Genomic DNA, 13496 nt, shown 5'->3' with positions numbered 1-13496 from the left:
TGAATGGTGGCCTGCCAAATTTCTGGTTAGAATGTCTGTTTTTTTCAGTTGCCTCCTTACTTGGCACTGCATTTAAATAGCTTTGTCAAATTCTTGTGTACCAATTTGGAATTACATATCCTGTCTCACCACACTTTATACACTGTTGCTTTCATACCGTGACTGTACGTTTTATTCCCTGTAGTCTCATGAGACTTGCACCTGTTTGAAGTCAGTGTTAAAGCTTCCACTGCAGTCAATGGAAACAGGATATGGCAACTGATGTGCTTGAATAACAATGAGCACTGCCCTGTCTTTTTATAAGAAGCTTTTATATCCCCTTCCCCTTTCAGTAGCTGTTTTCTACTTCATACTATCTATCATTTTAGACATTTGGCAAGTTGCAAAGCTGTCGAAATTAACCTGATCTGCAATAGGAGTGCTGTAGCTACTGATTCCTCATTTTTAGGAATTTGTTTCAACAAATATTTCTCAAATGGAACTTTTCTTATTTAAATCTGTATCACTTGTGGTTTAATTATTATGAAGCTTTCCTATGATGAATGTATATGCCCATTTTGGAGTGATTTGCTAATTTTAAAAACCACTTTTGTTTTCCTTGTTTCTTTTTCATGGAAGGTATTTTTAAAGCATAGTATAAAACTGAGGAATGCATTTGAAAAATAGAATAAATTTAGCTTTGTTTGTTGGTATCTCTTTATAAAGAGAGGCTGATGTCAAATACAATGTAAGTTTTAAGATACTGACTCCTGAATTCGTTTTATTTATTGTACTTCAGTGTTAACCTCACAATTTCTCATCTTTCTTGCTCTAAGAACTAATATGTTTTTTCATTATGGGTACAAAAAAGAGTATATTTATTCTACGGTCATTCATGAAATGACAGATCACCTTTCCAGATTGTTTCTCATCATAGAAGTTGAAGACAGATATAATTTTGAGTTGGTTTTTGTTGTTTTGTTTTGTTTTTCTTCTTAAGGAAGAAAGGAAATCTCCAAATTACAAACCAGTGAATTCAGTTTATGAAGTGCTGCTGTCACCGTATGCAGTCTCTCAAGCTGTTAACTAATGTGTTGGATCTTCCACATTTACTTCAGAATGCAGCAGAGAACATCTTGTTCTAAGGGATCAAGAGCACAAATTATTAATTTCAAATTTTAGATTGAGTTCAATACCCTAAATTGGTCTAAAAATTATGACAAATAAAATCTGTAGCAGCATGTTTTAGAAACACATTTTTGTACTCTTACCTAATACTTTAATCAGTCCACTAACATATCAGAAAATGCAGACTTTCATAATGAAGAAACAATGAGATAGAGATACTTGATGCATCTTAAAATTCACACTCTAATAAAGATCCCAAAATAGGGTAAAGGATCTGTCAATTACTCTTGAACACAAGCAACAAGTTCATTTTACCAGTTCTCTTCTAGTTAAAAATAGATTTTATGGTTATGTAAATATACTGTGTTTACACATCAAAGGAGAGCAAACATAAAGATTGATTCTTGGTTTATGTACACAGTCAGAGGCACAACGGTAAAATGAAAGTGAATAGTAAGTGAAATTATGGCAGTGTACATCTGTGAGCTAATGGTTTTCAATATGCTAAAGAAAATAAAAGAACTGTTATCTCCTGGACAAACTTGATTTCTTTATTACAGTTATGGAAAAAGGCTTGGCTGGAGGTACTTCTGACATGCGGTATGTCATTTCTGTCTGCACTGTGCTGGGAAGTGTCATTTTAGAAAGGACAGTTATAGAAAGTTCTCTGTAAATTGTTCTGCAGAGATCATTTAAAACCTAACACAGCAGTAACACAGGTTTTCTCAGAATAAGCAGCTCTCTTTTACAGTCTCACAATTGCTGAAGTCCTAGAAGAGCTTCATGGAAATTTTGTGTGTCTTGTAAAAATTTCAGAGTTTTAGAAAGTGCCCAATTCTGCATCAGTATGGAGCTGACAACCAGCTTCATCCACTCTCCCAAAATAAAAGCCAGAGGGCAAGGATACCCAGATGGATTTTGAAAGACTGAAATTTAAATGCTTCTTCATACTTTAGTGGAGAGTGAATTCCATTTGTAGGTTATCATTTGTGGTTAATGTGGGGCTATTGCTTTTTTTTCTGACGTTAGTCTTTATTTTTGGGCAGACTTTCCATCCCTCCTTAGTAAAACTGATGCACATTCTTATGAAAAATGTTGACTCCCTCAAATAAGTATTTTATATCTGAAAAAGCCTTTGTTAGGAAATTCCAGGTTCAGTATTTTCTGGCTGACAGTCAGTAGAAAAGAAAAGCCTTTTTCCCACCTATATAACTGCATAACTATCTTTTACAGATTCCAGAATTTCTAATAATCTTAAATATCAGCACAGTAAAACCGATTTTAAAAACTTTCGAAGATGTAAAACCGCAAAAGTGCTTCTATAGCAGTCTCAAATTCTAGCATTGCAGGATTCATTGGAAAGTTTACTCTGCAATGGTGCCTGTTAAACTGAGACAAAGTTCCTATAAATGATATGATAGTACTAGACCCTCTCTCATGGATCTCCAGTTTTTGTAAAATCTTCCTACAGTTACCACCAAAATTTTTAATGCTTTAATGGTTGCATTTCTACCATCACAAAAATGTGATACTAATGAACATTATTCCTGTCCAAGAGCTGGAACAAAAGAATATGGAATGTTGTATATATGTTTCTCTCAGAGTAGCCACAAAAATAGGAATTATGTGATGAAGTATAACACATAGCCAGAGAGCTCTCTGTGCTGGAGGTCAGTACTGGAAAGAAAACTGATGTATGATCCTTAAAAAATATTTTTGAGCAATTCCTGCTGATGTTAAAAAAAACCTGGAATCATTGTAGTGTCATTATTACTGACCATCTTAAATGAGGAATTACTCAAGAGACTGATACTTCAGCTAAATGCAGAACGGCAAAGTTTAGAGGTAGAAATAGCATAATCAGCTTCATTTGTAGAGTAATAGTTACAATAATGAGGATTTCCAAAGAAACACAAGTTGCTAGGGCAGAACTCTGCAGATAATTGGGCTGACACTACAGCTTTTTTTTTTTTTTTTTTTAATGCTCTTTTTGAAGGAATCATGGCACAAATAAATGATAGCAGTGAAGATATAGGAACAGCGGCTTCAGTATGGTGACTGACCTTGACTACTAACCCGCTGAGACTGCTAGCTACAGAGTCAGGTTGTAAGACTGTGCCACCACATTGTTTGCTGTTTGTAAATTGTAGTGATAGCTACAATATAGCTGTAGATAGCCACCTACAGCCTCACTAGAAGTCAAACCTCCAGTTATTGAGTACATGTGCCACATGTCCTATTTGTCAGTCAGTATCACCCCCGTGGTTGTAGTGGAAAACTGACTCCTCTGAAATCCAACCTTCAGCTGACTTTTCTTCCCAGTCTGAGTTTCAACAAGCTTTTCATCCCAGTGTGCTCCTTTTCAAAGCTTATTTTCTCCATGCCAGTCTATCTCTCATTTTCCTCTTGTTTTGCTTCAGACATTTTGCTGTTCCACATTGCCTTTGGTTAGTCAATGTTAATGAGTCAATGAGTTAAGCTTCTGTCCTTACAAAGGCAAGAACAGCAAATGTAGGTAAGGATTCACCCCTTTATATTTTTGCTAAAAGGAGTTTGAATTCTGGTCCCTGCTCTATGATTATGTGTATTTATGACAGTTTATGTGGAGTGCCGTAAGCTGAAGACTTCAGATTTATGGTCATTTTTGGGTGCTGCTTTTTCATCTGGTCAAATTTCAACTTGTATCAAATTTTTTTCAGCATAGTAAAAGATTTGAAAGTACTCCCATATCAGAAAAGGCTAGTATCTCTTAATAGGTAGGGTCTGTGGATGTGGATCTCTAAAACAGAAAAAAACCCCTGAAACTTGATCATACCTTGTATTAGTGCTCTAATTTCTGTATCATTTTGCGTAAGACAGACACTTCTCCCAGCCTGGATCAAAACAAACAATCAAAAAGCCACAAACAAGCAAAACCCAACCAAATAAAACCAAAACAAAATAAAAACAAACCCAGAACACCACTGCAAAACGTAGCTAGCTGTTTCCACTGTATTCTGGAAGAAGCCTATCCAGTAGGATTGTGAGGCATTTTCTAGGGACAGGAAGATCACAAATTCCAAAGGAAAGGCAGATGTGCTTCTACTTAGATAGTGTATTTCAAAAGATTCAAAGGCATTTTGGTCTGCCTTATTTTCGTGCAAACTAACATTGAGATAAAGTAATTAAGAGAAATTTGAGCTATGGTCAGATAAAACAGCTGGTCCCAAGCTACCCTAGCACAAGCAAAGCCTGTGTTTTCATAGAATCACAGAATGTTAGGGATTGGAAGAGACCTCGAAAGATAATCTAGTCCAATCCCCCTGCCAGAGCAGGAACACCTAGATGAGGCTACACAGGAATGTGTCCAGACGGGTTTTGAATGTCTCCAGAGAAGAAGACTCCACAACCTCCCTGGGCAGCCTGTTCCCGTGTTCTGTCACCCTCACTGAGAAGAAGTTTCTTCTCAAATTTAAATGGAACCTCTTGTGTGCTGACCCTTGAGGCACTATACTAGATACAGGCCTCCAACTAGACTCTGCCCCATTGACCACAACTCTCTGGCTTTTTTCCTTCAGCCAGTTCACAGTCCATCTCACTACCTCATTGTCCAGACCGCACTCCCTCATTTTAGCTGTAAGGATGCTGTGGGAGACTGTGTCAAATGCTTTACTGAAGTCTGTGTATAGATGAGCTACACCAAGTTCTGCCTTGTGATAGCGGAACATTCAGTGCACACTGATCAAAAGACAAGATGGAATGAAAACTACAGAGTTTCATGTTTGCTGCTTTATTCAAAGTAAAAGGTTTCGGCATGTGCATACTGTCAGGGTGCACTGAAGCGTGGGAAACAAGCATGTCAGGAGTGATGGGCTGCCAGGTCATGTCCTCATGAGCTAGAGGTTGCCACACCACCCCTGTAGGGAGCAGGACAGCATGGGGAGGTGACTGAAGGCAGCCCTGAGCACAGCACATCAGGGCAAGTTCATGATGCTGAGGCAGGTCCAAAGTCAATCCAGAAAGTCAGTCCACATGTTATGGTTGGAAGCAGGCCAGGTTAATCAGGAACCAAAACCCAGTCACCAGGATGTGTACAGTGATGAGGCAGGTCTGAAGTGCAGCTGGGAAGTCAGCCTGTGAGTCAGGGTCTGGATCAATGGGATTGTTGGCCCAGATGTGCCACTGGGCACAGATGTGACAGCGTTAGAGATGTGCACTTCTGCGGCTTGTCTCAGGCAGACACTGTGGGCCCAGGGCTGAGCTGAAATGGAGCCCCGGTTCCCATGGGCATGGGTGTGGGTAGAGGCCCCAGGTGAGGCTGTTCAGGGACAGTAAGGTCTATTGCTGCACTCAGACCTCTGATCACTTTTGATTAAAGTGATAAAGTACATAAACTGGAAGCTGAATTTGAAATGTGGGAGTTATTTGACCTGTTATTGCAGAAAAAGAAGAATAAGACCAAGAAGGAATACTTACTGATGTGTGGAATGCCAGATTTCTTTGTGCTTCATATCCAGGTTATCCATATGCATGTGTGAAATTATTTCATCTGCTTTTATAGTTACACATTTTGGCTGGCATTTGTATAGACAGAGTATTCCATCAGAGGATCCTTTCCTGAAGATTCTCAATGCTGGATGCTGCAAAAGCAGATATGATTTGTAACAAAAACATGTTTTTATATCTCAGAATGGTGTAGCTGTGCAGTATCAAAGTATAGGGACAACACGAATAACAGCAGGTCTTGGGCTATGCAAAGTGCTGTGACTGTGAATCTACTCCTGGCTCGCACTCCTGCCTTACAGGGAAGACAGAACTTCAACTTTTGCATTCTCATTGTGTTAAAATATGAAATAGGCACTAAGCAGCTCGAGTCAGGAGGTAATGATAGTGGAATACTTCAGCCATTTTTGCTATGAAGTCTCCTTATGGAAGAAACTTAGAAGATTGAACAAAGAGTAGCTCCTTTTACAGGTTTTAGTAAAGTAGTAGGGGCAATTTGAACAAAGAGGAGTTTGGCGAAGGCATTTGTTTGCTTTATTGATTGGTTTTAAGGGGCGCCAGGCAAGGAAGGGGTAAGGAATATGGTAAGGGTAGAGCGCTCATTTGTGCCAGTAATAGAATTGTTTCTTGGTCTTCGTCTTTTATTCTGCAGTGTAGAGTAATACTCCTAATACATTGTTTTATAAAATTTATCAGTACCCATATACATACATACTCATATTTTCTTTGCAATAAAGCAGGATACTGCAAATGTACGAAACTCCGTAGTTCTCATTCTATTTTCTTTTTCATGGATATTGTGCTTTGAATGTTTTTCTGCTAAGGGGCACACAGTGCCTGATGTACAGAAATAAATGCAGGGCTGTCTGCAATGTCAGAGAGGTGGGTGGTGGAGAGTCTTGTGTGATCATAGGAATATTATCAGTTTAAAGCAAGCAGTCTGTATGCTTTAACAATGATAGCCATGCCAGCATATTTTTCTCATTGTGATATAAAGTAATTGTGAGATAAGATAGGTTTAACTATGTCCCATTTAGGAAGCTGCTGGATCAGCTCAGCTGCACTGTCTCTCGAATTCAGTGTTGTATGTATAACTTAAAAAGCCTGACAGTTATTCCATGTATTAGACATGATGGCCAACCAGGAACAGCACATTTGTCTCTTACCAACTAAAGTGACATCTGTAAAGAGAGCAACAAAGTTGCTATGGGACAACTGAATTTTGATTTAAAAGCAGTAAATATATATGTTCATGTTGCCAGGAAGCATGACTATTTACAAAAATATAGACAGATATGGAAAGTTTAATTAAATATTTAAAGAAGCACTAATTTTCTAGCTTAATGATGGATTTTCATCTTTTTAGAAGCAATGAACTTCTGGGAGACCTTCACATTTATTTGTAAGACTGATCTATATTCTGCTTATACAACTCCTGGATTCCTAGAAGTAGGAACTCTAGTAACTTTGTCGTGGATTCTCCTGTGGAAGAGAAGTTTCCACAAAAAACATTGCTTATTTAGAGGGAGAGAAGAGAAAGTGGACTCTGGAGTACATTTTTTAGCAGATAAACTGTATGTAATACTATTTCTTTATCAGTATAGACTGTGATATGGATATTTAAAGTTCAGAGTTTGATGCATTAGTTAACAGGGTTATTTATTTCACGGCTGTATTTTTTATGTAATTTTTAAAAGTAATTTTTAATGGGAAGAAATTTTGTATTGTGTTTGTATTCTAGACATGGGCTAAGGTTATTCTACGGAAAGCATAACATTGAAAATTATTATGTAGTAATTATGTTTACAATTGCAAAGAGAGTTTTGGATACATGAGAGATGAATGAGGAAATTAAGTAAGGAGCTAACTCAATTTTTCACATACAGATCAAGTCTATTCCTAAAAAATCTTTCTGCTGATACTCTCTGGAGAGAGACAGCATGACTATGTTGTCTCTTTCTGGATTGTTTTAATATTGTGAAGTATATTTGGCATTATTTATTTTCACTTAAATATTTCTTCTAGTTTGTACTCCTTCTATGTTCAGTTGTCTCTAAAAAATTTTCTTAGACTTTTAGCTCAGTGCGAGTGTTACAGTAACGTTTTGAACCACTGAAGTGCAGAGGAGGGGTTATGAAAAAAGGAGTATTTCTTTTTTGCTCTTTATTAAAAAAAGATTAAAAGAGCATATTTTTAACAAAACACAATTGCCTGAAGTATTTTAGCAACTTGGACCCAAGAAATGATGTCATTCTTCACTTCCCTGACAATTTTACCTCTCTGTGCATCCAGTGGAAGTCCATTTCAAATTAGACTGGTAAGGAAACAGATTTGGCTAATATTATTTGGTGTTGAAATTCACCTAAATTAGAAATAAAAGCCTTGTGGCATTACCTAACTTATATATTGCAGGGGAAGATACCTGTTATCTTGTTTGGTGATATACTAATTGGATAGGTAATGATATAGACATGGTAGAGACGGAATTATTTTCAGGGGAAACCACCATTAGCTAGGAAAACTTTGACATACATGAATAGCCAGAGTAAGATTGTTGTATTAGCTATAATATTTTCCTACAGTTTCTAACCTTCAATGAAAAATGTTGGCTTTTCTTTTTCTTTTATTTTTCTCTTCTTAATTTAGTAGATTAAATGATGAGCTTACTTAAATGGGGTTGACATGGAGAGCTATCTTACCCATAAAAACCCTTTTCTCTTAAACTCTTGGTTTGCAGTGTTGTGTCTTTTGCAGTAAGCTGAAGTTTGATTGGTAATTTCAGGAACACACCACCCACAAACTAAAGCAGCTACAGAAAAGTGCAATATGTATTCTACCTAGAAAGAATCAGCAGGTGATGATTATACCCTGCTGAACAATGCTGGGAAATAAGTTTATTGAAAAAAATGTGGCTTATTTTAGTGCTATACTAGATTTCCTGCACGTGTTTTAAGGAATGAAGCTGCACATTTTCTTCTTGCAGACAGTATGTAAGTTCTTCATTTCCAATGTAAATTTCCAGTTGCTCATGACTTAAGATTTCTTGTGGCAAATGCATTTTTACTGTACTAGTTGTATAGTCTAGACACCACTACACAGGTATGTAATGTAACCAGAGATGTTGTAAGCTATTTATTCTTGGCTATTTTCAGAACTGGCTGGAGAAGGCCCAGAGCAACCTAATGGTTAAAGCTCTACTTTAACTGAAAGTTTGAACAAGATAACTCTTTCGTATCATTATATAGAAACATCTGTGTTCTATAACTGTGAAAAATTTTAGATATATGACCTCAGATGAACAAATTTCTGTAAAAATTTAGGGCTGACTCAGTTTTCTTCAGTTTGTAATTTACTGTTTGTGAAAGTATGGCTATTCCTGTCCATGTGTAAATCTGTGCACTGATGCTATGTGTTGTCTCCTGGTGAGATCGTGAAACAGCAAAATTAAATGGGGTAAGATAAAGAAGAGGGGTATCAAACAGTACTAGAATTATTGATACATGCCAGCAATCATCTGAAATATTGATGACCATGCTGGTTTTCAAGATGGACTTTACTATTACAGCTATTCAAATTCAGGTAGAAACTAATGGTGAATTGAATACTGTTGCATTCCTAACTGAAATGTGGCAGACTGAACAACTGGGACGATTGTAAATAGTATAAATATGTTACCTTTTGTTATTTGGTGGTTTGGAATTTAGTGCTAACCAGAAGACATAATTTCAGGAAATGATTTTGCTTTCAATACTGCCTGACAAATTATGGAAAAATTGGAAAAATAAATCAATTTTAATTGCACAGTGAAAGGATCACAGTAGTGCATAGCAAATAGTTTTGTACATTAAAGAAGTTCAACTTTGTATTGAAATCTTCATGTTTGAATGTCAGCTGCTTTGTTGTAACAGAAATATGAAAGCAGTATGTTGAAACTCAAAAGCTTATGTAGAAGTTCCTGGTTAGTCTGACCAAATCGGGTTTACTATTCACTGTTACATTTTGTGGGGAAAAAAAGGCATAAAGGATAGTTCCTACTTGCTGTTTCAGTAACAGTTACAGGACAAAAAGAGTTTATGGACAAAAAGGCTAGTATTGGAGGTATCTGGAATTAAGAGATCTATTGAGTAGTGATATCTGGGCACTGTGATTACTACATGGATTTACTACACAGATTAGCCATTAAGTCATGCTGTATGGTTGGAGTTCTATGAAGGGCTGCTTGAAGGCACTTGATGTTTTGGGACTTTTTTGAGCCTAGCAACTATTTTTCTGTCTCACACGTTTTTGTTGTAGTTTGGTAGGTTGGTTTGTTTGTTTATGGTGGTGTTTTGTTCTTTTTTTTTTTTTTTTGGTGGTAGTGGTACAAATATACTTGAGAACCACTGGCAAGTTAATACTGGAAACTGTGAGGGACATCTCTTTTTTTATTCACTTTTTAGTAGTAGGGAAATTTGCGGCTTCATCGAGTAAGTCCCTGGAGAAGTCTGTAAAATTGATTGAACCTGATTCCTTTCTGAAGAAAAGACCTGACTGACAACTGAGCATTTAAAAAGAACAACTTTGTAGTCTGTAACTGTGAATCCTCTCTTGCTGTACAAAAGAAATTGCACGCCTTGGATTTAATGTCATGTCTGGCTGTTGTATTTCACTGAAAACTTTTATTACCAGCACCCATTATACTGAGTTTGAAAATGCAATAAACCCTGATTCAACAAATTACTTAAGCCTACTTAAGCGTAAGCATTAATGTGCTTAATCCTATTTGGGCTTCCAAACATACAGGACTTTATCGGGAGACGCTTGTGTGTTCATGGAAATACAAAAGCAGTCTAAGGCCATAGTTTCTTAAAGTCTGAAAAATGATTGCTTATGATTTTTCCACTATTCATAATTCATAAATAAGATGAACTCATGAATTGGAAGTCAAAGAAAATGAAACTGAAGTTAAAGAGAGTCTATATTTGAGACATCAAAGAGAAATATGTAAGACTACATTGTTGCATGTCATAAGGTATTTTGCATTTATTGATAGAAAATGTCGTCTGCCAATACTCATCAAATACATCTTCACTTTAAGGACTCTCTGAAAGACAATTCAGCTAGGAAATGAGAAACATCATGTTTTATGGTTTTCTACTCAGAATGATGTTAATCATTTGAATTGCTATGGAATGCAAATGCTCTATTCACTTTCCAGAAGCAGTAGGCAGTCCCAATCCATAAAATATTACTATAATAAGTAGAAATAACAGCAATACTGTTAATAATATAGAAAACAGTTGTGTTACTTTGGAAAAAGAGCATTTTGCAGTCTTTCAATGTAAAGGATGTAAGTGTGAAGACATTGAGTTAAATTAATAAATTGACAGTATCAAATGTATTGTATTATTTTTGGAGGTGCTATAATTGTATAGCATCCTAATTTTTGATTCACAGCACTTTATACTGTGAAAAAGAAGAGAGAAAATAAAATCTTTAGGCAATGTTAAGTCCTGCTTACTTCTATCTAATTTCAAATGTAGCAAAATTGAGTTCATAACTCTCAGACAATGTTTTAGCCCATGTAATTGTCAAAGTATTTACAACCCACTAGTTCCTCGCTAATCAGCCTTTATGTTTAGCAGGTACTTCAGTTCTATATACAAACAAAGCTTTTTGAGTAAACTGCTCTAATCCACTTGTATGTGGACTGATGCCTTGAATTCTGCCTTATTCGGCTTGGTTTTGTAGTTACTGCTTTTGGGTTGTGATTAATAAATATAGGCAGCTGAAAGTTCATTCAGAAGCCCGTCTGGGTGTTTGTGCTCCCTGTATCAATGAGGAAGTGTGGACATCTCTGAAGACGTTCAATTGATTACTGTTTTCTGTTGAAGAGGAAGCCACTGGAAGCCAGCCAGCATAAGACATGAAGTAGAGGGATGTGTTTGCATACATACAAAGCTTTTGAGCTGAATTTGTGCGCAAATCAAACACCAGGACACTTAAAGAGGGCACACAGCTGACAAAGCAGAAGGCCTTCCTTCTCTCTTTTCTGCCCACTTCCAAAGTGGGCAGATTGAGTGTATTTTTATTTGTTTCTTTTGAATGTAATAATGTTCTATTGTAAAGCACATGAACAATTCTTGAGCTGCCTCTTAAGGATACCTATCTTAACATCTTTCTCCTAAGGACAATTATTTCTCATCAGGACTGTGTTACCAAAGAAGAACTGCAGAAACTCCACAGTTTGCATTGTAAGTGGCTAGAATCTCATTTTCAACCCAGAAAGATCCACAGACCAATTCTGTTTCCTCATCACAAAATGATGAAGGGATCTTGAGTTTGCAAATTACTTGTGCGTGTGTGTGTGTGTGTGTGTGTGTGTTAAGCATTTACATTGCTGTTTTGAAGTTGAGTTAGTAATTTGTTGAAATATAAGAAATTATTTGAATCAGAACCTGGAGCAATAGAATCAGTAGGCAGAGTTTTGTGTACTTTTTTACCATCTTGTTTGTGTGAAATGCTGACATAGTTTGTTCGGATATGAAGGAAGGTCACACAGCATTAATAGAGAATATCTGTAGTGAAAGTATTACAACTAGTGTGACTGCAAATCTGGGAATTCTAGCCAAAAAGACATATGATTCTGTGGTAGCTGTTCTGAAACTAGGATCTGGCAGTGAACCTATAGAAGGTTTTCCAAGTTCAAGTCTCATTGTTTCCGTTATTATCCTTCATTTTCTATAATCTCCACTTTCTCAGTTTCCATTATGCAATAAATGAGGCTGTAAATAAGTACATTATACCATAGAAATCATTATCGTAACAAAGCAACTTTGACATAAAGCAGTGGGATTACTTATTTGAAGAGCCATAAAGAAGTAGCATGTTCATTAGCTGAATGTTTCTCCTTCAGTGATGAGTAGTGAATTAGGTAACTATGCTGATTGTCCTTATATTTCAGTCTTAGCTATTTGAGTTCAACATGGCCAAGTCAGTCCTCATAAAACTGCAGGCAGTATGATAACATAGCACTGGATGATGGACTTTATGTATCCATAAAGATAGATATCCACATTATGAATGTTAGTGGATTTTGGCATGTTTTTGGCCAGGAAACAGCAGAGTTCAGAGAGTCCCCTTCAGAGCTGTGGTTCTGAACTGTGGTTCGAAGCAGGAAATTACTGGGTTCTTTAAGAATGTAGGAGACATGGACAATACCGTATTAACATTTGACTACTATTATTGTGAATAGTTCTCCTGTAGTAATGGGATGGTTTGTTTTACAGTTTTAAAATACTGATTCTAGTGTACACTATGAATTTACCTCTGATTGTCTCTTACTGTTAGGTTCAGTTTTTACACAGCTGAAATGCCATGCTTACTGTAGGCAGACATCATTCTTTCCTATTTCGTTAGAAAGTACTAATTTTTACAGACTTTGCATGCATCATGAGGCCTTTAAGGAACAATTTCAAAATGTTCTTCATCTGTTGATTTTGTATCTCATTTTCTCTTCAGTTGTGTACCAGATAAAGCTATGATGATTCACAACAAAGTTGTTTGTTCTTGATAATATGACTTTCAATAACTTTACTATATGGAAAAATGTTTTATTGTTCTTTCTGTTTTACTTTGGGAGCAGGTGTAGGAGGAGTATCTTTTAAGAGAGTCTTGGCTTATGCTGTTGCAGTTATTACTTTTATACCAAACATAATTAAATTTCAATTTCTTCATTGTCAAACTGTAAAACTTTTAAACGTGGGAGATTCCCTTTCCTGAAATAGCAAATGTTTATCTGTAGTTCCAATTAAATCCGTTGTGTATGGCATCAGTAATTGGTTTTTATTGTGCAAACACTTCAGAACAAGATGTGTGTGCAGATTCAGAAACTTTTATAAAAATGCACAGATTATTCATAACAAATA

General features: G+C 36.4%; 1 protein-coding gene across 7 annotated transcripts in view; it reads left to right on the top strand.

The window, feature by feature from the left end:
- The window catches only part of ANKS1B (ankyrin repeat and sterile alpha motif domain containing 1B), a 436612-nt gene that overhangs the window by 105808 nt on the left and 317308 nt on the right, over positions 1-13496 (top strand). The gene's annotated exons all lie outside the window — the stretch shown is intronic.

The sequence above is a fragment of the Patagioenas fasciata genome, chromosome 1, assembly GCF_037038585.1.
Source record: "Patagioenas fasciata isolate bPatFas1 chromosome 1, bPatFas1.hap1, whole genome shotgun sequence".
NCBI lineage: Eukaryota > Metazoa > Chordata > Aves > Columbiformes > Columbidae > Patagioenas > Patagioenas fasciata.
Note: the sequence above shows the minus strand (reverse complement) of the source record. Positions and strands in the feature narration are given on the sequence as shown.